At 42.2% G+C, this 19553-nt stretch overlaps 1 protein-coding gene across 6 annotated transcripts in view; it reads right to left on the bottom strand.

Annotated features, from left to right (window-relative positions):
- The window catches only part of LOC140491938 (prolyl 4-hydroxylase subunit alpha-2-like), a 98167-nt gene extending 79868 nt beyond the window's left edge, over positions 1 to 18299 (bottom strand). For 3 of the 6 annotated variants that reach the window (XM_072590417.1, XM_072590416.1, XM_072590421.1), the window contains exon 1: positions 17870 to 18103. The gene's annotated coding sequence lies outside the window, so the exon portion shown is untranslated. Of the gene's footprint in view, positions 1 to 17869; positions 18104 to 18194 lie in introns of those variants that run through there. The other 3 variants (XM_072590420.1, XM_072590419.1, XM_072590418.1) reach the window with 2 other exon arrangements.
- Between the last annotated feature and the right edge of the window lie 1254 nt (positions 18300 to 19553).

The raw sequence follows: 19553 nt of genomic DNA, 5'->3' as shown, positions 1-19553 counted from the left end.
AATACTACACTTCTCCAGGTTCCACCCAAAACATATTAAAACAGCCATTCCCTATGGACAAGCCCTACGCATACATTGGATCTGCTCAGATGAGGAGGAACGTGACGGACACCTGAAAGTACTCAAGGATGCCCTCACAAGAACAGGGTACGATGCTCAACTCATCGACCGTCAGTTCCGACGTGCCACAGCAAGGAATCGTAATGACCTCCTCAGGAGACAGACACGTGCTGCAACTGACAGGGTACCCTTCGTTGTTCAGTACTTCCCAGGGGCTGAGAAATTACGCCATGTTCTTCATGACCTGCAACACATTATCAATGAGGATGAGCACCTCACCAAGACCTTCCCCACACCTCCACTACTTGCCTTTAAACAACCACCAAACCTCAAATAGATCATTGTTCGTAGCAAACTGCCCGGCTCTCAGGACAACTCAATACAACCCTGTCACGGTGGACGCTGCAAGACGTGTCAGATAGAAGACATAGATACCACTATTACGCGTGGGAACACCTCCCACCTTGTATATGGCAGGTACTCATGTGACTCAGCCAACGTTGTCTATCTTATACGTTGCAGGCAAGATGCCCGGAGGCATGGTACATTGGGGCTACGACAAGGGATGAATGGGCAGCACACAACAATCAACAGACAGGAGGGTTCCTTCCCAGTTGGGGAACACTTCAGTGGTCCAGGATATTCAGCCTCGGACCTTCGGGTGACCATCCTCCAAGGTGGACTTTGGGACAGGCAGCAGAGGAAAGTGGCCGAGCAGAGGCTGTTAGCTAAGTTCGGTACCCATAGGGAGGGCCTCAACCGGGATCTTGGGTTCATGTCACGTTACAGGTGATCACCATCGCACTACACACACCCACACACACAGACACAGGTACACAGAGACATGCACGCAGACACCCACACACACCCTTATAGACACACACACTCCCACACATGCAGCCCCTCGCAGACTTAAGACACTCTGCACTCACTACACACACAGACACACTTTCTCACACTCACAACCACCACCCCAGACAGACAGACACACACACACACAGACAAAGACTCACATGCACACATATTTTGTGTGGTGAATTTGTACTTGCAGAGTAACATTGCACTTTGCTCAAAAACTGCATACATTCATGTAGAACTGAGCTCAAAAACTGCATGAATTTATGTAAAACTCCATTATCTCACTTTTTAGATTAGAATCAATCTAAACATCAGGTCATAGACAGAGAACACAGGGGGCTAACACCTTCAACATATTGTCTAGCTATCACCATTGTTAACGGCTAATCCGAGAATGCCACTTTAACAAAAAGGGTTTTGTGATTTACACCTGAAAGAAATGAAACTATCACTGTATTCTAACAGATGAAAGGCTTAACAGACAATCAATTTTTCAATGTATAATTCCAGTTACATCACACTGCAAATTTTTGCTCTAAATTCTGTGTTACGATCGAGCCCTCCACAATCACCTGATGAAGGAGCGTCGCTCTGAAAGCTAGTGTGCTTCCAATTAAACCTGTCGTTCTTCACAATAAGTCACTGCCCAGGGCCAAATCACTTTGTGGCCCTTGTTTGCAAATTCATGAGTCTTCCTGATCACTGTCTGTTCCAAGGCCAGTGATGTTACCCATTTCACTGCAGCCACAGCCCACAAAACCTGCATGCCTGCCATAGCAGTAAGTACTCCATGTTAAGCCTTGCAAATTAATTCATGTTGAATAGCGTTAAGTGCTGTCTGGGTTTAATTATGTTCCACACATTAGAATATTACAAGCTCAAGCAGGCCGCGTTTCATCTTGTTCCGAGATGAAGGAGAATGGAGCTTTTTACATTATGGGTCACCGAGTCATTACACAGCAATGCAATGAGACAGACATGTCAATGAAACAGTGAATCATCCAATTCCTCAAGCATTTGTTTCAAACCACTGAACAGCATTTTTCTTGAATTAAAAAGCAATTGTGCAATAAAACCTGACTCTTTTTCTCTTCAGATTTTATTTTTTCCTTTTTCAAGTTGCCTCCTTCTGTCCATAGTTAAGACACAGATTCTAATTGGCTGGATGAAGAAGTCTAATTATTCCACTGTCATCTGTCTAGACATTAATGACGAGTTATTGAAGGGCACATTTGCCACAGAGGAAAGCAACATTGAGATTTGAGTCTATCTGGCCCTCTACCAGCACAGCAAGCTTTTGCTGACTTCATCCAAGGGTTTCACAACTAGAACGCAATGAATAAATCTAGAGCTTTTAAAGAGCTCAGTAAAGTCAACTTTGCTTCTAAACCATTGGAAGAATTTACAAAAGAGCAATTGATAAGTTAAGTAAATTGGCAGAAAGTTGGCAAAGGGGTATAATATAGGAAAACATGAAGTTGTTAATTTTGGAAGGCTGAATAAAAGAACAGAATATTATTCAAATTGATAAAAACTGTGAAAAACTGCAACAAGAGGAGACTTGGGGGTATTTGTGCATGAGACATAGAAAGGTAGCACATATGTTGCGTGCAATTCTGGTCTCCTTCCTATCGGAAAGATATTGTGAAACTTGAAAGGGTTCAGAAAAGATTTACAAGGATGTTGCCAGGATTGGAGGATCTGAGCTATAGGGAGAGGCTGAACAGGCTGGGGCTGTTTTCCATGAAGCGTCTGAGGCTGAGGGGTGACCTTATAGAGGTTTTACAAAACTATGAGGGGCATGGATAGGATAAATCGGCAAAGTTCTTTCCCTGGGGTTGGGGAGTCCAGAACTAGAGGGCAGAGGTTTAGGGTGAGAGGGGAAAGATATAAAAGAGACCTAAGGGGCAACTTTTTCATGCAGAAGGTGGTACATGTATGGAATGAGCTGCCAGAGGAAGTGGTGGAGACTGGTACATTTGCAACATTTAAGAGGCATTTGGATGGTTATATGAATAGGAAGGGTTTGGAGGGATATGGGCCAGGTGTTGACAGGTGGGACTAGATTGGGTTGGGATATCTGGTCGGCATGAACGGGTTGGACTGAAGGGTCTGTTTCCATGCTGTACATCTCTATGATTCTAAGTGCAGCAGGTAAACAAGAAAGCTAGGATAGTTTTAGGAGTATTTACCCCAAGGTGGAAATGTCAAATATTAGGAGGCATGGGTTTAAAGTGATGGTGAAAGGTTTAAAAGGAGATGTGTGAAACACAGTTTTTTAAACACAAAGGACGGTAGATACCTGGATGTGCTGCCAGGGGGGGTGGTAGAAACAGGTACAATAGCTATGTATAACAGGCACTTAGACAGACACATGAACAAACAGAGAATAGAGGGATACAACCATATGCAGGCAGATAGGATTAGTTTAGAATGGCATCATGGTCAATGCTGGCATGATGGGCTGAAGGGTCTGTTCCTGTGCTGTACCATTCTACGTTCGTTGAAACGTACAGGATTCTGAAGGGACTTGACACAGTAAATGCTGAAAAGATGTTTCCCTTTATGGGAGAGTCTTCGACGAGGAGCCATAGTCACAGAATTAAGAGGAACCAATTTAAGGCTAAGATGAGGAAGAACTTTTTCTCTCAGAGAATTGAGAGTCTTTGGAACTTTTTGCCATAAAGCAGTGGGTAGGGTCCTTTTGCATATTTAAGGCTGAGATAGATCAATTCTTGATCAGTAAGGGAATCAAGGGTTATGGGGAAAAGGCAGGAAAGTGGATGCTGGAATGTCAGATCAGCCATATCCTGTTGAATTGTGGAGTAGGCATGAGGGCTGAACAGGGACTCAGTGAGGTCTGCAGATGCTGGAGATCAGAGTTGAGAGTGTGTTGCTAAAAAAGCACAACAGGTCAGGCAGCATCCGATGAGCAGGAAAATCGACATTTCGGGCCAGAGCCCTTCATCAGGAAGGAGGGCTGAACAGCCTACTCCTGCAGTTATTTATTTTGGTCTTACAGCACCACAGAACACATCTGTGTTCTGCCAAGACTTATGAGTGTGGTTACTTTCCTGCTCCTGTTCAAACTTGTGCCATGGATTCTTCTGAACCTGGCTTACGCAACTCTTACGTGGCTAATCGAGCTGTGGTTCAAAATGCAGAGGGATGAACTGAAGGGTTTTACAATGAATTGTTTCTCCAATCAACAATCGTTTCTAGACCATTTCTAAAGAAGCCTAGCCACAGCAAATGAAGGAGAGAAGTGAGGAGTGTCAGATCAGGTATGATCCCACTGAATGGCATAGTAGGCCAAATAGTCTACTCTTGTTTCAATTTTTTTTATGGTCTTATGGTCATGTCTTTACATAAAGTGATTGCAGTCCAAGTGGGCTGAGGTTCTTCAGTTAACTGACCCCTTAAGGGCTGAACTGGCAATGGAATTTTCAAGGTGGAACATGGGCAGATGATTGGGCACATTGGAACCAGGGAGATTCCCACACCCCTTTCCCACCATATTACTTGCCCTGTCTCAGGAGGGGAAATTTTCGGCCTATTAATATATTGTCAGACTGATATTTATATAAGCTTGTAAGCAGTTTATTTCTCCCAAAGAATAGAAAGCCTTGCCATGATTATCATATGGCTCATTGGTTTAGTACATAGTTCACGCTGGGTGAATGGACACGGTTATAATCAAAGCAACTTGGGAGATAGGAGAAGGCACAGAAGATGCACGGAGCTTGCAAGATATAAGATCATGCCATAATTCTCAAACAGGATTCCTGAATCCAGGTTAAAGGACACACCTTTTCTGAAAGGCAGTAAGTCATGAGCTTCAGGGAACAACTTTGGGACATATGCAAGAAACAATCCTACCGTCCTATGGTCGACTGCTTCAACACCCCCTCCAACTCCCCAAGGACATGCAAACCCTGGGCCTCCTCCATTGCCAAATTGAAGCCACCTACCCAAGTGGAGGAAGAACGCCTCATCTTCTGCCTTCGGGCCCCTCAACCACACAACAGGAACATCAATTTAATTAGTTTCCAAATCTCCCCTCCCCCCCCATCTCATCCCAGATCCAACCCTCCAACTTGGCACCGCTCTCTTGACCTGTCCTACCTTTTCATCTTCATTCACCTATCTGCTCCACCCTTCCCATCGATCTATCACAATCACACCCCACCTGCATCCACCTATCACCTTCCTAGCTACCTTTCCCCAGCCCCACCTCAACCCCCATTTACCTCTCACTCTCCTTCCCCCTCCACACTCCTGATGTAGGCTTATGCCCAAAACATCGACTGTCCTGCTCCTTGCGTGCTGCCTGACCTGCTGTGCTTTTCCAGTGCCACCCTTTTCAACTCTGACGCTCCAATACCTGCAGTCCTCACTTTCTCCGCTAGCTTGAGAAGCTGACTAGACTTTTCGCAAATGCTGAGGGTGCACAACATGTTAACTCCACAAAAATTGTTGACATAGGATAACCCTGAACTGGATGCTACGTGCCACTTTGAAATGTGTGCTGATTCAACCCAACTCCATAAAAATCAGTGTCCATAATATTGTCTAGGCATTGAACTCAACCCACATCAGATACTGGCCTTAAGACTCTTCAATCCAAACTTTGATCCAAAAATATTTCTTCATTCGATAAAATAGATAGAAATAAATTGCAAGTCATAATATGGGCCAAAATCTGGGAATTCCCTCCTTAAGGGCATTAAGGGTCTACCTACAGCACACAACACTGCAGCAGTTCAAGACGATAGCTCACCCCTTTCTCAAGGACACTTATGGATAGTCAATAAATGTTGACCCAGCCAGTGGTCCCATGTTCTGTAAGTGCATTAAAAAATGTGCAATTTATGTCTCTTAAGGTCCTAAAATTGGAATGTTTTTAAATATCCAAAGTTTATATTCCCTTTCATTAAGAACTTACAGTTGAGATTTTTTTCTGTAAATAGCAAAACAACACTTTTTACTTCATTCAACATTTCGATCAGAAGACCCAAATCTTTGGTTGGCCGTGGTTGAATAAACAAACCTTGTTGAATGGACAGCTTAAACCTCCCTCATTATGCGAGTGGCTAAAGTCAATCTTAACTTATGTAACCGATACTACAGGCAGGGTTTGTCATAATACTTTCCCGTTCGACTTAGCTCTCAAAATGAAGGAGTGACACCGAAATAACAGCAGATTCCTTATTTACCATGCCATCAAAGAGTAACTACAACATCTGAGGAACGTAATAGTTAATCCACAGAAAACAGCAAAGGGCTGCACAGTGGCTCAGTGGTTAGCACTGCTGCCTCACAGCACCAGGGACCCAGGTTCGATTGCAACCCTGGGCAATCTGTCTGTGTGGAGTTTGCACATCCTCCCAATGTCTGCGTGGATTTCCTCTGGGTATTCGGTTTCCTCCCACAGTCCAAAGATGTGCAGGTCAGGTGAATTGGCCATTCTAAATTGCCCATAGTGTTAGTTGCATTAGTCAGAGGGAAATGGGTCTGGGTGGGTTACTCTTCAGAGGTTCAGTGTGGACTTGTTGGGCCACATGACCTGTTTCCACACTGTAGGGAATCTAATCTAATCTAAAGTGGTACCGAGCCCAAAGCATTCACTCCATCATTACTTTGTAAGAGAGTAGATCATTGTACAGTATCTGACTTTCATGCAGAATCATACCTCAAAACATGGAACAAAGTTCCTTTAAATAGTATCTCCTACACTCAGTAAACAGTCCTTTCAGGCTTCAAACTAGTAATTTGTTTTCCCAACCACGCTGGTTCATTTTGCTTGGCTTACTTTGCAAATTCTTTGCAAAATGAAGACTTGTACAATTTACTCTATCTGGTTCAGACAAGCTACCACATTCTTTAGCTTCAGAAATATCCAGCATTCCAAACCTAATAGACCAGAGATTAACAAAGTACACAGTCACACCCACTGCAGCAGCATTTACTATGGTCATCTATGTGTGAATAGATCAAAGTGCACTGCTTGCTCAGTTCACTTAACCTTGAATGAATATACTGAGATTGTGCCATTAGCTACATCCAATAATATAATTACTACTGTTAAAGACACGGATACGTTCTGAGTGAGGAATCTGCAAGTTCCTTCTATTGTGGATACGATTTTCACGAAGCTCTCACATACAGCACACCACTTTGTTAATATATTTTTAACCCTATATCTTATTGCATTGGCCATCAATCACCAGCAGCTAGTGTTTGGAATAATTTGATGCCAACAATTGTTTTTCTTCCAGTAATTTTAATCAACCTGTTCAGACATGTTATAACACACATCCAGGGCAGGTGGGAGTTGAACCAGGTCCTCCTAACCCAGAGTGAGGGACAGTATCACTGCACCACAAAAGCACACCCTATTTAATCCTCCTTCTTATGGTGAGTTTAAGGACTTCAACAGGATAGTCCCCAAGAATCTTAACAAGAAGAGGCATTTGTCTTAACTAACAGGGTACAGTTTATTGAATGATTGAATAAATATAATTAACATTTATTAGTTAGATACAATTATGACCATCAGGAGTGAGACATGGGAAATCTGTCCATATTGGGACCACACGCAAGATCAACTGCTCTATCATCAGTTTAAGTGGAAGTAATGCGACTTCAACATTAACTCTTTCAGAGCCATCACCTTATACAACATATCTTAGCTGTGTGGTTTTATTTTCAGTGTAAAACATGTCTATTCCAGTAAAGGAATTGTTGTACTTCAGCAGGGAGTCACGCTTATTACTTTTGGATCAAAACATTCAAAAATCGATCTAATCCTTGTGAACCAACAGTTTGCTGTAATTTGCACCTTTACACAGAGAGCAAAATTTCAGGATGCTTCACAGAAGCATAGTCAACATGAAATTGCTACTAAGTCAACATGTATAACTTCAATCAAATTATTGAAGATTGGCATCTGAAAACTTCAAGCTCTCTCAACTTGCTACCCCAGCATATAAATCATGACAGTATTCTAACCCCAGGACAACAGAGTTTTCTCAAACAGACGCTGCAAAACCACAATGAATAGAGAGCTATAAACCTCTTAGAATGAATTTGTTCTTCCTCCCTGTTGTCCATGATCCGTAAAATGGCAAACAACAATCAGATCCAACCTTGAACAAATGGATTCATCATGGGGGTAAATGTTATTCACATTAGTCACTGCTGAATCTCACTCCCGTTGGTTTCCAATTGGGAAGTTTTCTAGAAGTTCACCTTTGCCAGTGCAACCCCTCAACGTTTCTTTAATTGTGACAATGGATTCTATATGAACTTCATTCTTTCATGGAATGTGGGCATCACTGGGAAAGTCAGCATTTGTTGCCCATCCCTAGCTGCCCTTGAATTGAGTGGCTTGACATGGCATTTCAGAAAGCAGCTAAGAGGCAGCACCTTGCTGTGTGATGGAGTCACATATAATCAGACCAAGCAAGGATAACAAATTTTCTTCCCCTAAAGTACATTAATGAACCTGATGGGCGTTTCCAACAATTGATGATAGTTATTACACTCACTATTTTAGACACACTTTCAATTCCAAGCTTTATTGATTGAATTTAAAATTCTACCAGTTGCTGTGGTGGGGCTTGAACATGTGCAGTCAAAGATACAGTCATCCAGTGACTAGTCCATTACTATCAATGTCACTATTTTTCCCCAATTTTAAAAAAAACAAGCACTAGGTTTGACCTTGACCTTCTGAGCAGCAGTATAGCTTTGACAGAAACCTTGGTTCAAAAATCAGTGAAATTTGGAATTCCCAGTGTTGAATCAAAAGAACTATTCTGAGCATGGTACTTCCACTAAAGAAATTTCTGGCAGAAAGTTGCGAAGCTGAAGTTTGCATGTAAACAGACATAGTCCAATTATTCCACATGAGAGACTGCCAGGAGCTGCTAGTTTCTATAGGACATGAATATATGAATGCCAGAAAGAGTTCAAGACAAGTATCTTTACCTTGAGGGTCGAGAGAATGTGGAACTTAATTTGACTTATTCCATGAATTGTGGGCATCACTGGTAAGGCCAGTAATTTTTGCCCATCTCTAATTGTCCCTGGTCATTTCAGTTAAAAGTCATAGAGTAATACAGCACGGAAACAGACCCTTCACTCCAACTCATCCATGCCGACCAGATAATCTACAATAATTTAGTCCCATTTGCCAGCATTTGGCCCATATCCCTCTAAATCTTTCCTATTCATGTACCCATCCAGATGCCTTTCAAATGTTGTAATAGTACCAGCCTCCACTACCTCCTCTAGCAGCTCGCTCCATACAGGCACCATTATCTGCATGAAAACCTTGCCCCTCAGATCCCTCTAAAATCTTTCCTCTCTCATCTGAAACCTCTAGTTTTAGTCTCTCCTACCCTGAGAAAAAGACCTTAGCTATTAAACCTATCCATGTCCCTCATAATTTTATAAACCACTATAAAGGTCACCTCAAGTTTAACAACATCTTTCCTAGAACAGGGAGACCAGAATTCTAAAGTAACCTCACCAGTCAACTAGTTTATTTGCTATAACTTGGAGTAGTTGAAGCTTTAAAGGGAAGCTAGATACATAAATGAGGGAGAAAAGAACACAAGGCTATGCTGATGGAGTAAGGGGAGGTAGCTTCTTGGAAGCTCACATGCAAAATTAGCCATGACAAAAACCTGTTGGGTCAAATGTCTTTATGTTGTAAGTACTGTGCATTAATGCAAGTAGTTTTCTACAGGTTAGATTCAGTATTGCGTCAACTGAATTTAATACAGGCAGGTTAACTTGGAAACGTAAGCAAATATTTTTCAACAATGGTAGCTCAGTGGTTAGCATGGCTGCCTCACAGCATCAGGATCCCAGGTTCAATTCCAGCCTTGGGTGACAGTCTGTGTGGAGTTTGCATGTTCTCCCTGTGTCTGCGTGGGTTTCCTCTGGGTGCTCCAGTTTCCTCTCACAATCCAAAAATGTGCAGGTCAGGTGAATTGGCCATGCTAAATTGCCATAGTGTTAGGTGCATTAGTCAGAGAGAAATGGGTTTGGTGGGTTACTCTTCGGAGGGTCAGTGTGGATTGGTTGGGCCAAAGGGCCTGTTTCCACACTGTAGGGAATCTAATCTAATCTATTCTAAAAAACTGGTTGTTCCTTCAAGAGTTGATGTCTGTGCCATTTCCACTCCTCAGTGCATTTAATGCCCGCAATACTTCAGCATAATGGCTCAATAACATCTATAATCAAAGGAGTTTGGTAGTATAGAATTTGAGGATTTCTGAAAAAGGACATATTTTATCAAAACCTTTCCTCTTGCAATTATCAGGACATTTGCAAGAACACCAATGCAAAGCAACATTTTATACCATATGCTAATTGATTTGCTAGTGAACTCTGATTGGTAGAGGTTTTTCAATGGAGAATGCATGAGGCATATAATAATTAACATTTAGCTCCCAAGATTTGATTAGTTTAAACCAAGCTGATTGACTGAGATTGGTTCATATCTCAGGGCAATACCATGACCACAGAATGGCTCTCATCTATTCTAATAAACTGAAACAGATTTAATGTGTGTACATAAAAACACAAGATATAGGAGCAGAAAGCTTGTGTGGTGCAGTAGTAGTATCCCTACCTCTGAGTTAGGAGGGCTGGATTCAAGCCCCACCTGTTCTCCAGGTATGCAATAACATCACCAGGCAGGTTGATTAGAACATACAGAAGATATAGGAGCAGAATTCGGCCATTTGGCCCAATGATTTCAATTCACCATTTGATCATAGCTAATATTTTTCTCAACTTCATTCTCCAGCCTTCTCCCTGTAACCCTTCATCCCCGTACTAATAAATAACCTACTTCTATCTTAAACACATTCAATAACTTGGACTCTACAGGCTTCTGTGGCAATGAGTTCCATTGATACATCATCCTCAAGCTGAAGAAATTCCTCCTCAGCTCAGTTCTAAAGGGTCATCCCTTCACTCTTAGAGTTCACATGTTCTTTCTGTGTGTAAAGAGCTTGGCCCAATGTTTTACTATATGTAGCTTCAAGCATGTGCAAGAATGCCACACTGTGAACTCTACTGACAATGTTAAATTGGTTATCAGTCTAATTCTTAGGACAGTCCAGATTATTTAGCATATACTGTCTAATCACACAGCTTTTTCTAGTGTGGACACTACTTTCAGTTTTGCAAACACAAGTTGGTTGGGTACAGTCAATACCTTGCCTGTTGTGAACAGTTGAAGGAACATGGTAAAAACAATGACTGCAGATGCTGGAAAAATGAAGGGCTTTTGCCCGAAATGTCAATTTCGAAGCTCCTTGGATGCTGCCTGAACTGCTGTGCTCTTCCAGCACCACTAATCCAGAATGAAGGAACATGGTGTTTATTTTAAAGACAGAATGAACTGGACAAATTCAACAGTTCTGGCAGTAACTGCAAAGAGAGAAATCAAGGCTGCAGTAAAACATTGCTATGTTTATTTTCTAGTTCCCTTGTAATAAACACCAATATTTAATTTGCCTTTCTAGTCACCTATTGTACTGTATGCTGCTTTTTCATGATTTACGGACCATGACGCCCAGATCCCTCTGTACCAGCATTCTGCAAGTTCAACTTAAATAATGTACTATTTATATTCTTACAGCTAAAGTTGCAAAAGTTGACATTTTTCCACATTATATTCCATCTTCCAAATTTTTGTGCACTTACTTCCTTTATCCATATTGTATGTAGACTCCTTGACTCTTGCTGTCAATTTTCTTAGCGACCTACCTTGACCTCATCAGCAAATTTAGCAACTGGACATTTGATCCCTTCATCCAAATTAATGACATAGATTATAAATAGTTGAGGCCCCAGCACTGATTACTGTGGCACTCTGATAGTTATAGCTTGCTAACCCAATAAAAATAATTTATCTCGATGCTCTGCTTCTTGCTAATTAATCAATCCATCACCAAGCTGACAGGTTACCCCTCACACCATGAAATCTTAGTTTGTTTAGTTACCTTTGATGTGCCAACTTATCAAAAGCCTTTTGAAAATTCAAGTACACTACACATATAGGTTCCTCTTTATCCACCTTGCTTGTAATTTCTTCAAAACATGCTGATTAGTTAAACATGGGTTCCCTTTCAGTAAACTATGTTGAGACTGTCTCATCCCATTATGATTTGCTAAGTATCTTGCTATAACAGCCTTAATAATGGATTTCAGCAATTTCACCATGAAAGATGCTAGACAATGGTTTTCTTCTCTCAGTCTTCCTCCCTTCTTGAATATAAGGTGTTACATTTTCCAAGTTTTAAAAGTTTGTTAATAGGATGTGGGCCTTACTGGCCAACAGTTATTGCCTGTTCATAACTGCCCAAGGGCAATTGCCCAATGTGTCAACCATATTGCTGCATTGTTACATGTAAGCCAGACTGGGTAAAGATGGCAAATTTCTCTCCCTAAAGTAGATTAGTGAACCAAATGGGGTTTTATGACAATTCACAATACTAACTAGGGGTAGCCTTTTATTCCACAAGATTCTTGAATTCGATACTCACCACCTGCCGTGTTGGGATTTCAACCCATGTCCCCAGAACATTAACTGGGGGTTCTGGATTACCATTCCAGTGACATTACTGTAGGTACCGCCTATTCTAATTGCTGGAACCCTTGCAGCATTCAAGGAATTTTGTAAAATTATAAACAATGCCTTTGTTGTCTCTGCAATCATTTCTTTCAAGACTCTAGGATACAAACCATCAGGTCATGGGGACTTGTTAGCCATTAGATCTAAGAGTTTCCTCGGCATCTTTTCCCAGGTGGGCGTGATTACTTTAATTCCTTCCGTCCCATTCATTTCTTGATTTTCCAACCTCTAGGAAATTTTAGTGCGACTACAAAAACGGTCTGTCAGTTAGGAATACTGAAACCTTTGTCTGAAATTTGCTCAAGAGCAGCTTGTAATCTGTTCAGTCTTTGCTTGTTATCAAAATGCCATTCCATTACCACACCTCCTCACCTGGCACACTTACCACCATTCTACAACAAACAGCCACACTTCAATTCTCTCCATAAGCAGGGATTTCTTTTCAAGCACCTCAAAGCATTATATCACTTTTCTTATAGCCTACTTGACTGCAGCATACATCCATAATGCATTTTGTTCTCCTTAAATGGAGGTGTTGTTCTGCAAAAGTGTTTCAGGAATCATTTTGTTTTCAAAAACATATACATTACTTTGGTAGAAGCTGCATCCAAACAGCTGAATGTGAAATGTGATGTAACCTTGGCACGGTCTGATGGTACCGCTGAGAGTAAAGAAACAGTATGCAGTTTTTTTTGTCTGATGAAGTCAATTCTTGTGCTGGTTGCAAGCCAAGAAGGCTAATCTGATACAACTAACTTCACTCATGCACAGAGCCAAGACAAAGAAGTAAAAACATGGTTTTGGGAAAGCGAAAGAAAATAGGAGAAAAGAAAGCCTGAGGAGAGAGGCTGTTTCTGACCAAAAACCCCTGTGTTCAAGTTACATGTCAGGGCCTGATGACCATAGATTGTGCATTCATAAGATGGCCAAACAGAAAGCTTTCAGACTGTAAATACTTCCTGGACAGCAGGTTGATTATGATTAGATTACCTACAGTGTGGAAATAGGCCCTTCAGCCCAACCAGTCCACACTGACCCCCCAAAGAGTAACCCACCCAGACCCACTTCCCTTTGACTAATGCTCCTAACACTATGGGCAATTTAGCATGATGAATTCACCTGACCTGCACATCTTTGGACTGTGGGAGGAAACCGGAGCACCCGGAAGAAACCCACACAGACACAGGGAAAATGTGCAAACTACAAGTGTTAAACATTGGAGGGTCTCTTGGTCAACCATCCTGCTAAACACCTGAAACTTTGCCCCAAACAATAGGCTAGAGTCCATGGTGACAATGATGCCTTAATACATGGTCGATGGATAGAGAAAGGTTGGGTAGCAATAATGACAGTACTGCAGGAACCTTTACCACTCTGCAATAAAAGAGACCCTGCTTCCAATGCTTGCTAAGGGCAATAACTCAGCTTCTTGCTCTCTTAGGTGTTACCTATGACTCCTGGGTAGCTGTCCCATATCTCTCAGACAAGCTACTGAATGCCAGACCCCTTGTAATCATTGCATCATTTTAATTTTTCCATATTTTTGTTGAGGACTGAAATAGGAGAAAAAACTGTTACATAACTCAAGAACTGCTGATGCATGGCTGAAGTTTATCTAAAGCAAGAAACCTGACAATTATTGGAAGCAGCGTTTACATAGCTGCTCATTGAAGCAGTGGTTGAAGGGTTCTCTGACAGTGAACTGGGGCCAAGGTATGCATGCAAATGGAGTGTCAACTGGCAACATATAGCTGCTCGGTCATTGAACTAGTGATCAGTTATTGATGACAAAGGCCTTCTGCCTACCAACAACTATATTATTAGTTCTCAGGTAGCTGAACAGCTTGGGGTTATCAACAAGATTGTGATAAGCCTTTAAATTGCCACCAACTCAGGAGCTCTCCTTGTTCTCTGCAATAAAAGAACACAATAAGCCTGAGGAAAAACAGTTGATTTTTCCTTCAGCTGTTGCTGTAAACTGTGACTTTTAATAAATAAGTCAAAGGCTTTTTATAAGTGTGAACCAGCTGCCTTGTGCCTCTTACAAACCAGGGAAAACATTTGGTGAAGGAAGACAGAGAAGCAGCATTCTAAATGGTGCAAAAACCAGCAATTATTGATCTGGCCGACATGTGACTCCAGAACCACAGCAATGTGGTTGACTCCTAATTGCCCTCTGGGCAATAAATGCTGACCTAGCCTGTGCCACCTCATTCCATAGATGATTGTTTTAAAGTGCATAGGTGTTATTGGTGGAACTTCTTTGATACACATATGTGTCACTGATACCTATTCCAAGCCTCACTGCAGTATAGATGTGTGATTAGATTCTGTGAACAGAGACTATGTGCATGTGCGGGTGTGTGTGAGAGGTAGTTAGAACAGGATCAGAGTTTTATTTAATAGTGCTACTTGCCAACAGCTCATAATTGTTTGCCTGCAGCTGGAGTCTATTTACTTGTAATACATAGTAATTCTTGTTAAGTACAGAGATCTGGTCCATGCTTTCTGTGAACCTCTGTCTGAAAAGTCAGGTAAATTGGAGAATTCAGTGTTTTTAAAAAGTGATTTTAACTTTTGCAATGAGCTTAGAAAAAGCGGGGCTTAATTTCAAGCACGATACCGCAGTGAAGTGTAACATCCTCTATTAGTTTTGAGTAGCTAATCTAAACTGACACTCACAAAGTAATACTGAGGGTGCAGTGCATTATAGAAGTGCTGTCTTTCAGCTGAAATGTTAAAGGGAAGTTCTATTTGCCATCTCAGATGGATGTGAAAGACCTCATGGCACAATGTGAAGGGCACTATGGTTCACCCTGGATTCATGGCCAAAGAACTAGTCTTCAATTATTTGATGATTAAAATATTGCTGTTCATGGGACTTCCTAACTTTAGGTAATTCTTGGTTTAATACATTTTAAAATATGCTTAACTTAGCCATCCCAAGGTTGGGAAAGATGCTATACAAAGCCAAACTTCCTTTCAAAGAATAGTTACAACATAGAGGCCGATCAGCTTATCATTTCTGCACCATACAACAGCTCTCTAAAGGAACAATTCATCAAGTGAAATTCTCCTCACAACTCTCCGTAATCCTGCATAATTTTTCTTTCCCTGATATATTTCAATTCCCTCTTGAATGCCTCAACTCAATGGGCCCTCACCATAGTCTCAGGCAATGCAGTCAAGGCCATTCACTGAATGTCACCATTGTTTCATTTGCCTTAGACTTTAAACCTGTGCCCTCTTGTTCTTAAATCATTCCACTTGCTGGAACAGTATTCTCTCTTGCTACCCTGTCTAGACCCTCCTGATTTTGTGTACTTCTATCTCAACGCCCTCTAAGGAGAACAGTCCTAGCTTCTCCAATCCAGCAATGTAACTGAAGTTCCTCATCTCTGGAACCATTATTGTGAACCTTTTCTGGGCTCTTGATAATGCCTGGACATCAATCCTAAAGTATGGCACCCAGAACTGGACTGCCTTTTAATGATGCAACAGCACTCCAGTTGATGCTAAACCCGAGTTCATGCAGGTTTTACATAACTTCCTTGGTCTGCACATTCTGTCTCTATCGATAAAGTCCAGGATGCCTTAAGCTTAATTAACTGTGCTCCCAACCTTACGCCACATTCAATTCACTTATTCATTTGCATCCTCTGCTCCTGTGAGACCTTTAGAACTGCACCCTTCATTTATATTGTGTTTCCATATTCTTCTGACCAAAATAAACCACTCCACACCTCCTTCTCGTTTCTTCCTTTAATCACCGTTTCTCTGGCAACAACAAAAGCCCTCAAATTAAAATCCTCCCTGATTCGGGGGAAGGTTAAATATGTGATAGATGATCACAGCATATCCCAGAGTGGGGAGGTGGAACAACTCAGAAGAGAAAGAGACTGAAACACAAAACAAGTCATGGATTTAAAAAAAACATTCTCACAGTCAGGCCATTGAGAATGGCATTGAGGTATTTGAGAGAAAACTACCTAAAGCAATTTTCAGTCAGATTTATCTATCCTTAGCTACTTAAAGAAGAACACCATCAATGTATGCTTCAGATTAAGGGGCTAATTTAGCAGCTAACACAATCCAACCCTTTTAAGAGGATCTTGAGTGGGTGGTGATATTTTTGATCAAGGAGATTTCCAGAGTCCCCTTCCTTCACACTGACTAACCCATCTGAAAGAAACTGTCTGGAGAAGTACACTTTGACTTCCATTTGATACAAGCACTTAGAATCACAGAGCCGTACAGCACAGAAACAGACCCTTTGGTCCAACTTGTCCACGACAGTCAGATATCCTAAATTAATCTAGTCCCATTTACCAGCACTTGGCCCTTATCCCTCTAAACCCTTCCTAGTCATATATCCATCCAGATGCCTGTTAATTGTTGTAATTGTACCAGACTCCACCACTTCCTCTGGCAGCTCATTCCATACACGCACCACCCTTTGCGTGAAAAAGTTGTCCTTAGGTCCTTTTTTAAAATCCTTCCACTCTCACATTAAACCTATACACTGTAGTTCTGCACTCTCGCACCCCAGGGAAAAGACCTTGTCTATTTACCCTGTCCATGCCACTCATGATTCTATAAACTTCTATAAGGTCACTCCTCGGCCTCCGACGTTGTAACATTGCTGAAATAAGCTAAAATAAAGTGGACGGGTGGACAGCAACTTCTAAGGAGAATGGAGGGATGCGGGGAAAGGGCAGGCGTGTCTGTATACATTGTCCTTCTGGAGAGGGCGCAGACTCGACAAACCGAATGGACTCTCTCTGAGCTGCACGACTTTACTTTTCTGATTCCCTGCATGCGATAGGGGAAAGCAAGCAACACTCATGTGTTAATTAAGAGTTATGTTCACTCACAGCCGAAAGCAGCTTGAACGGTATTGGAGCGAGACCAAATCTCTCTCTGTGTCCACCCCATTATGTAATGAAAGTAAAGTTGTGTTGCAGCGCGAAAGACAATCACAGAAGTACTAACGAGGTCGAAAACACGACCTGGTTGCTACATGAAACAGCTGCGCTGTTTACAAGAGTCGAGCTGAATGACCTAATGTTTTGTTCACTAAACAGTCGAGTTGAATGACCCAATGTTTTTTTTATAACACTTCTGACTGCACTCAGTGGGAAGAACGATTAAAACTTGTCTTTCCAGCGCCAGGAATGTTTACAAACTTATGACTTTGTAACTAAACATGGCAGAGATGGTGTGCGATAAACAGGCATTCCCGGAATCCTCTCAATAAAACAGAGTTTATACAACAGTGGCGGGCACTCTTACCTTAAGTTCAAATAACTTTGTCAAGAGGGTTTGTAGAAGGACGGGGCTGGGGTTTCTAATAGTTGCAGATCTCCTGAAATCACGCTAAACATAACACAGGGGCCAGAGAACGACAGAGACAGAGAGAAAGGAGATGGCAGACCTCTTAGGTAGATCCATTCAGCGCGATCGCTGTGTCTGCCTGATTTCTGATTGCTGCACAGATATCAGGCTGAATCCTCAATCACTCGCTCGCTCGCTCGCTCTCTCTCCCTCCCTCTCCCTCTCCCTCTCCCTCTCCAGTTACAAGACATCTCATTCACCGTCAACCCAGGGGATTTCTTACCTCCAACAGGGTGATGTATTCAGAGCGTAGGTTCACACAAATTCCTTGTTCCCCTCTCTCTCGCGCTCGCTCTCCCCTTGCTATCCTGCTGCTGATTTCCAGATCTGAAATCTCTCTCTCTACTGCCACGTAGTGATCGAATCCCGAATGCCTTACCTCTCCGACAAACACCGCCTCTCAATTCAGGGGAAACTCAGAGAGCAATCCACTCTCCAGCTAGACTGAAACAACCACGGGGTTTCTACTCTTTAGGACTGATTTGAACTTTTTGTTGCATTTGCAGAATGGTTAAAGGAACAACTCTCTTGCAGACAGATTGAATTCTGTAACACAGTTGGAATTAATGGTAGCCATGATGTGGAGGTACCAGGGTTGGACTGGGGTGGAGAAAGTCAGAAATCACACAGGTTTAGAGCCCAATGGGCGGCATGGTGGCAGTGGTTAGCACTGCTGCCTCACAGCACTAGAGACCCGGGTTCAATTCCCACCTCAGGCGACTGGCTGTGCAGAGTTTGCACATTCTCCCTGGGTTTCCTTCGGGTGCTCTGGTCTCCTCCCACAGTCACAAAGATGTGCAGGTTAGGTGAAGTGACCATGCTAAATTGCCCGTAATGTTAGGTGAAGGGGGAAATGGGTCTGGGTGGGTTGCACTTAGGCAGGGTCAGTGTGGACTTGTTGGGCCGAATAGCCTGCTTCCACACTGTAAGTAATCTAATTTTAAAAAGTAATCTAATAAAAAGGTTTATTTGAAATTACAAGCTTTTGGCACGTAGCCCCGTTGTCAGGTGAAGGGTTCGGGTTAGGGTGACACTTCACCTGAGGAAAGGTCTACGGTCTGAAAGCTTGTAATATCAAATAAACCTGTTGGACCCTAACCTGGTGTCCTGCGATTTCTGACTCTGTTGGAATTAAATACTGTATATGGGGAATAGGTATGGGCCATGTGCTGGCAAATGGGACTCGATTAGGTTAGGGTATCTGGCCGGCATGGACCAGTTGGACTGAAGGGTCTATTTCCGTCCTGGACATCTCTATGACTCTAAGTCTCCATGCTGTTTGTTTCCATTAAACTTGCCTTAAGCTTATTAGAAGTCATAAAGAAAACTCAGAGGTTTGCTTTTGTGCTGAAAGCACTTTTGCACAGATCCATGTTTCATAATCTGTTTTTCTACTGTCATTTAAGGACAGAAATCAGAGTGAGAATTTGGGTCATTTGTTTTGGTGAATTACGGTACTAGGGAGCTGTTGCATGTGTGATCCTGATGCTGAGTCGTGCTTGAGTGCACGCTCGCAATGCTGGTTCGCGGTAGCAGAGAAAGCATGAGGCTGACATCCCTGCTTAATCTCTCTTCGAGCTTT

This window comes from Chiloscyllium punctatum, chromosome 20 (genome assembly GCF_047496795.1).
Source record: "Chiloscyllium punctatum isolate Juve2018m chromosome 20, sChiPun1.3, whole genome shotgun sequence".
Taxonomy (NCBI): Eukaryota; Metazoa; Chordata; class Chondrichthyes; order Orectolobiformes; family Hemiscylliidae; genus Chiloscyllium; species Chiloscyllium punctatum.
Note: the sequence above shows the minus strand (reverse complement) of the source record. Positions and strands in the feature narration are given on the sequence as shown.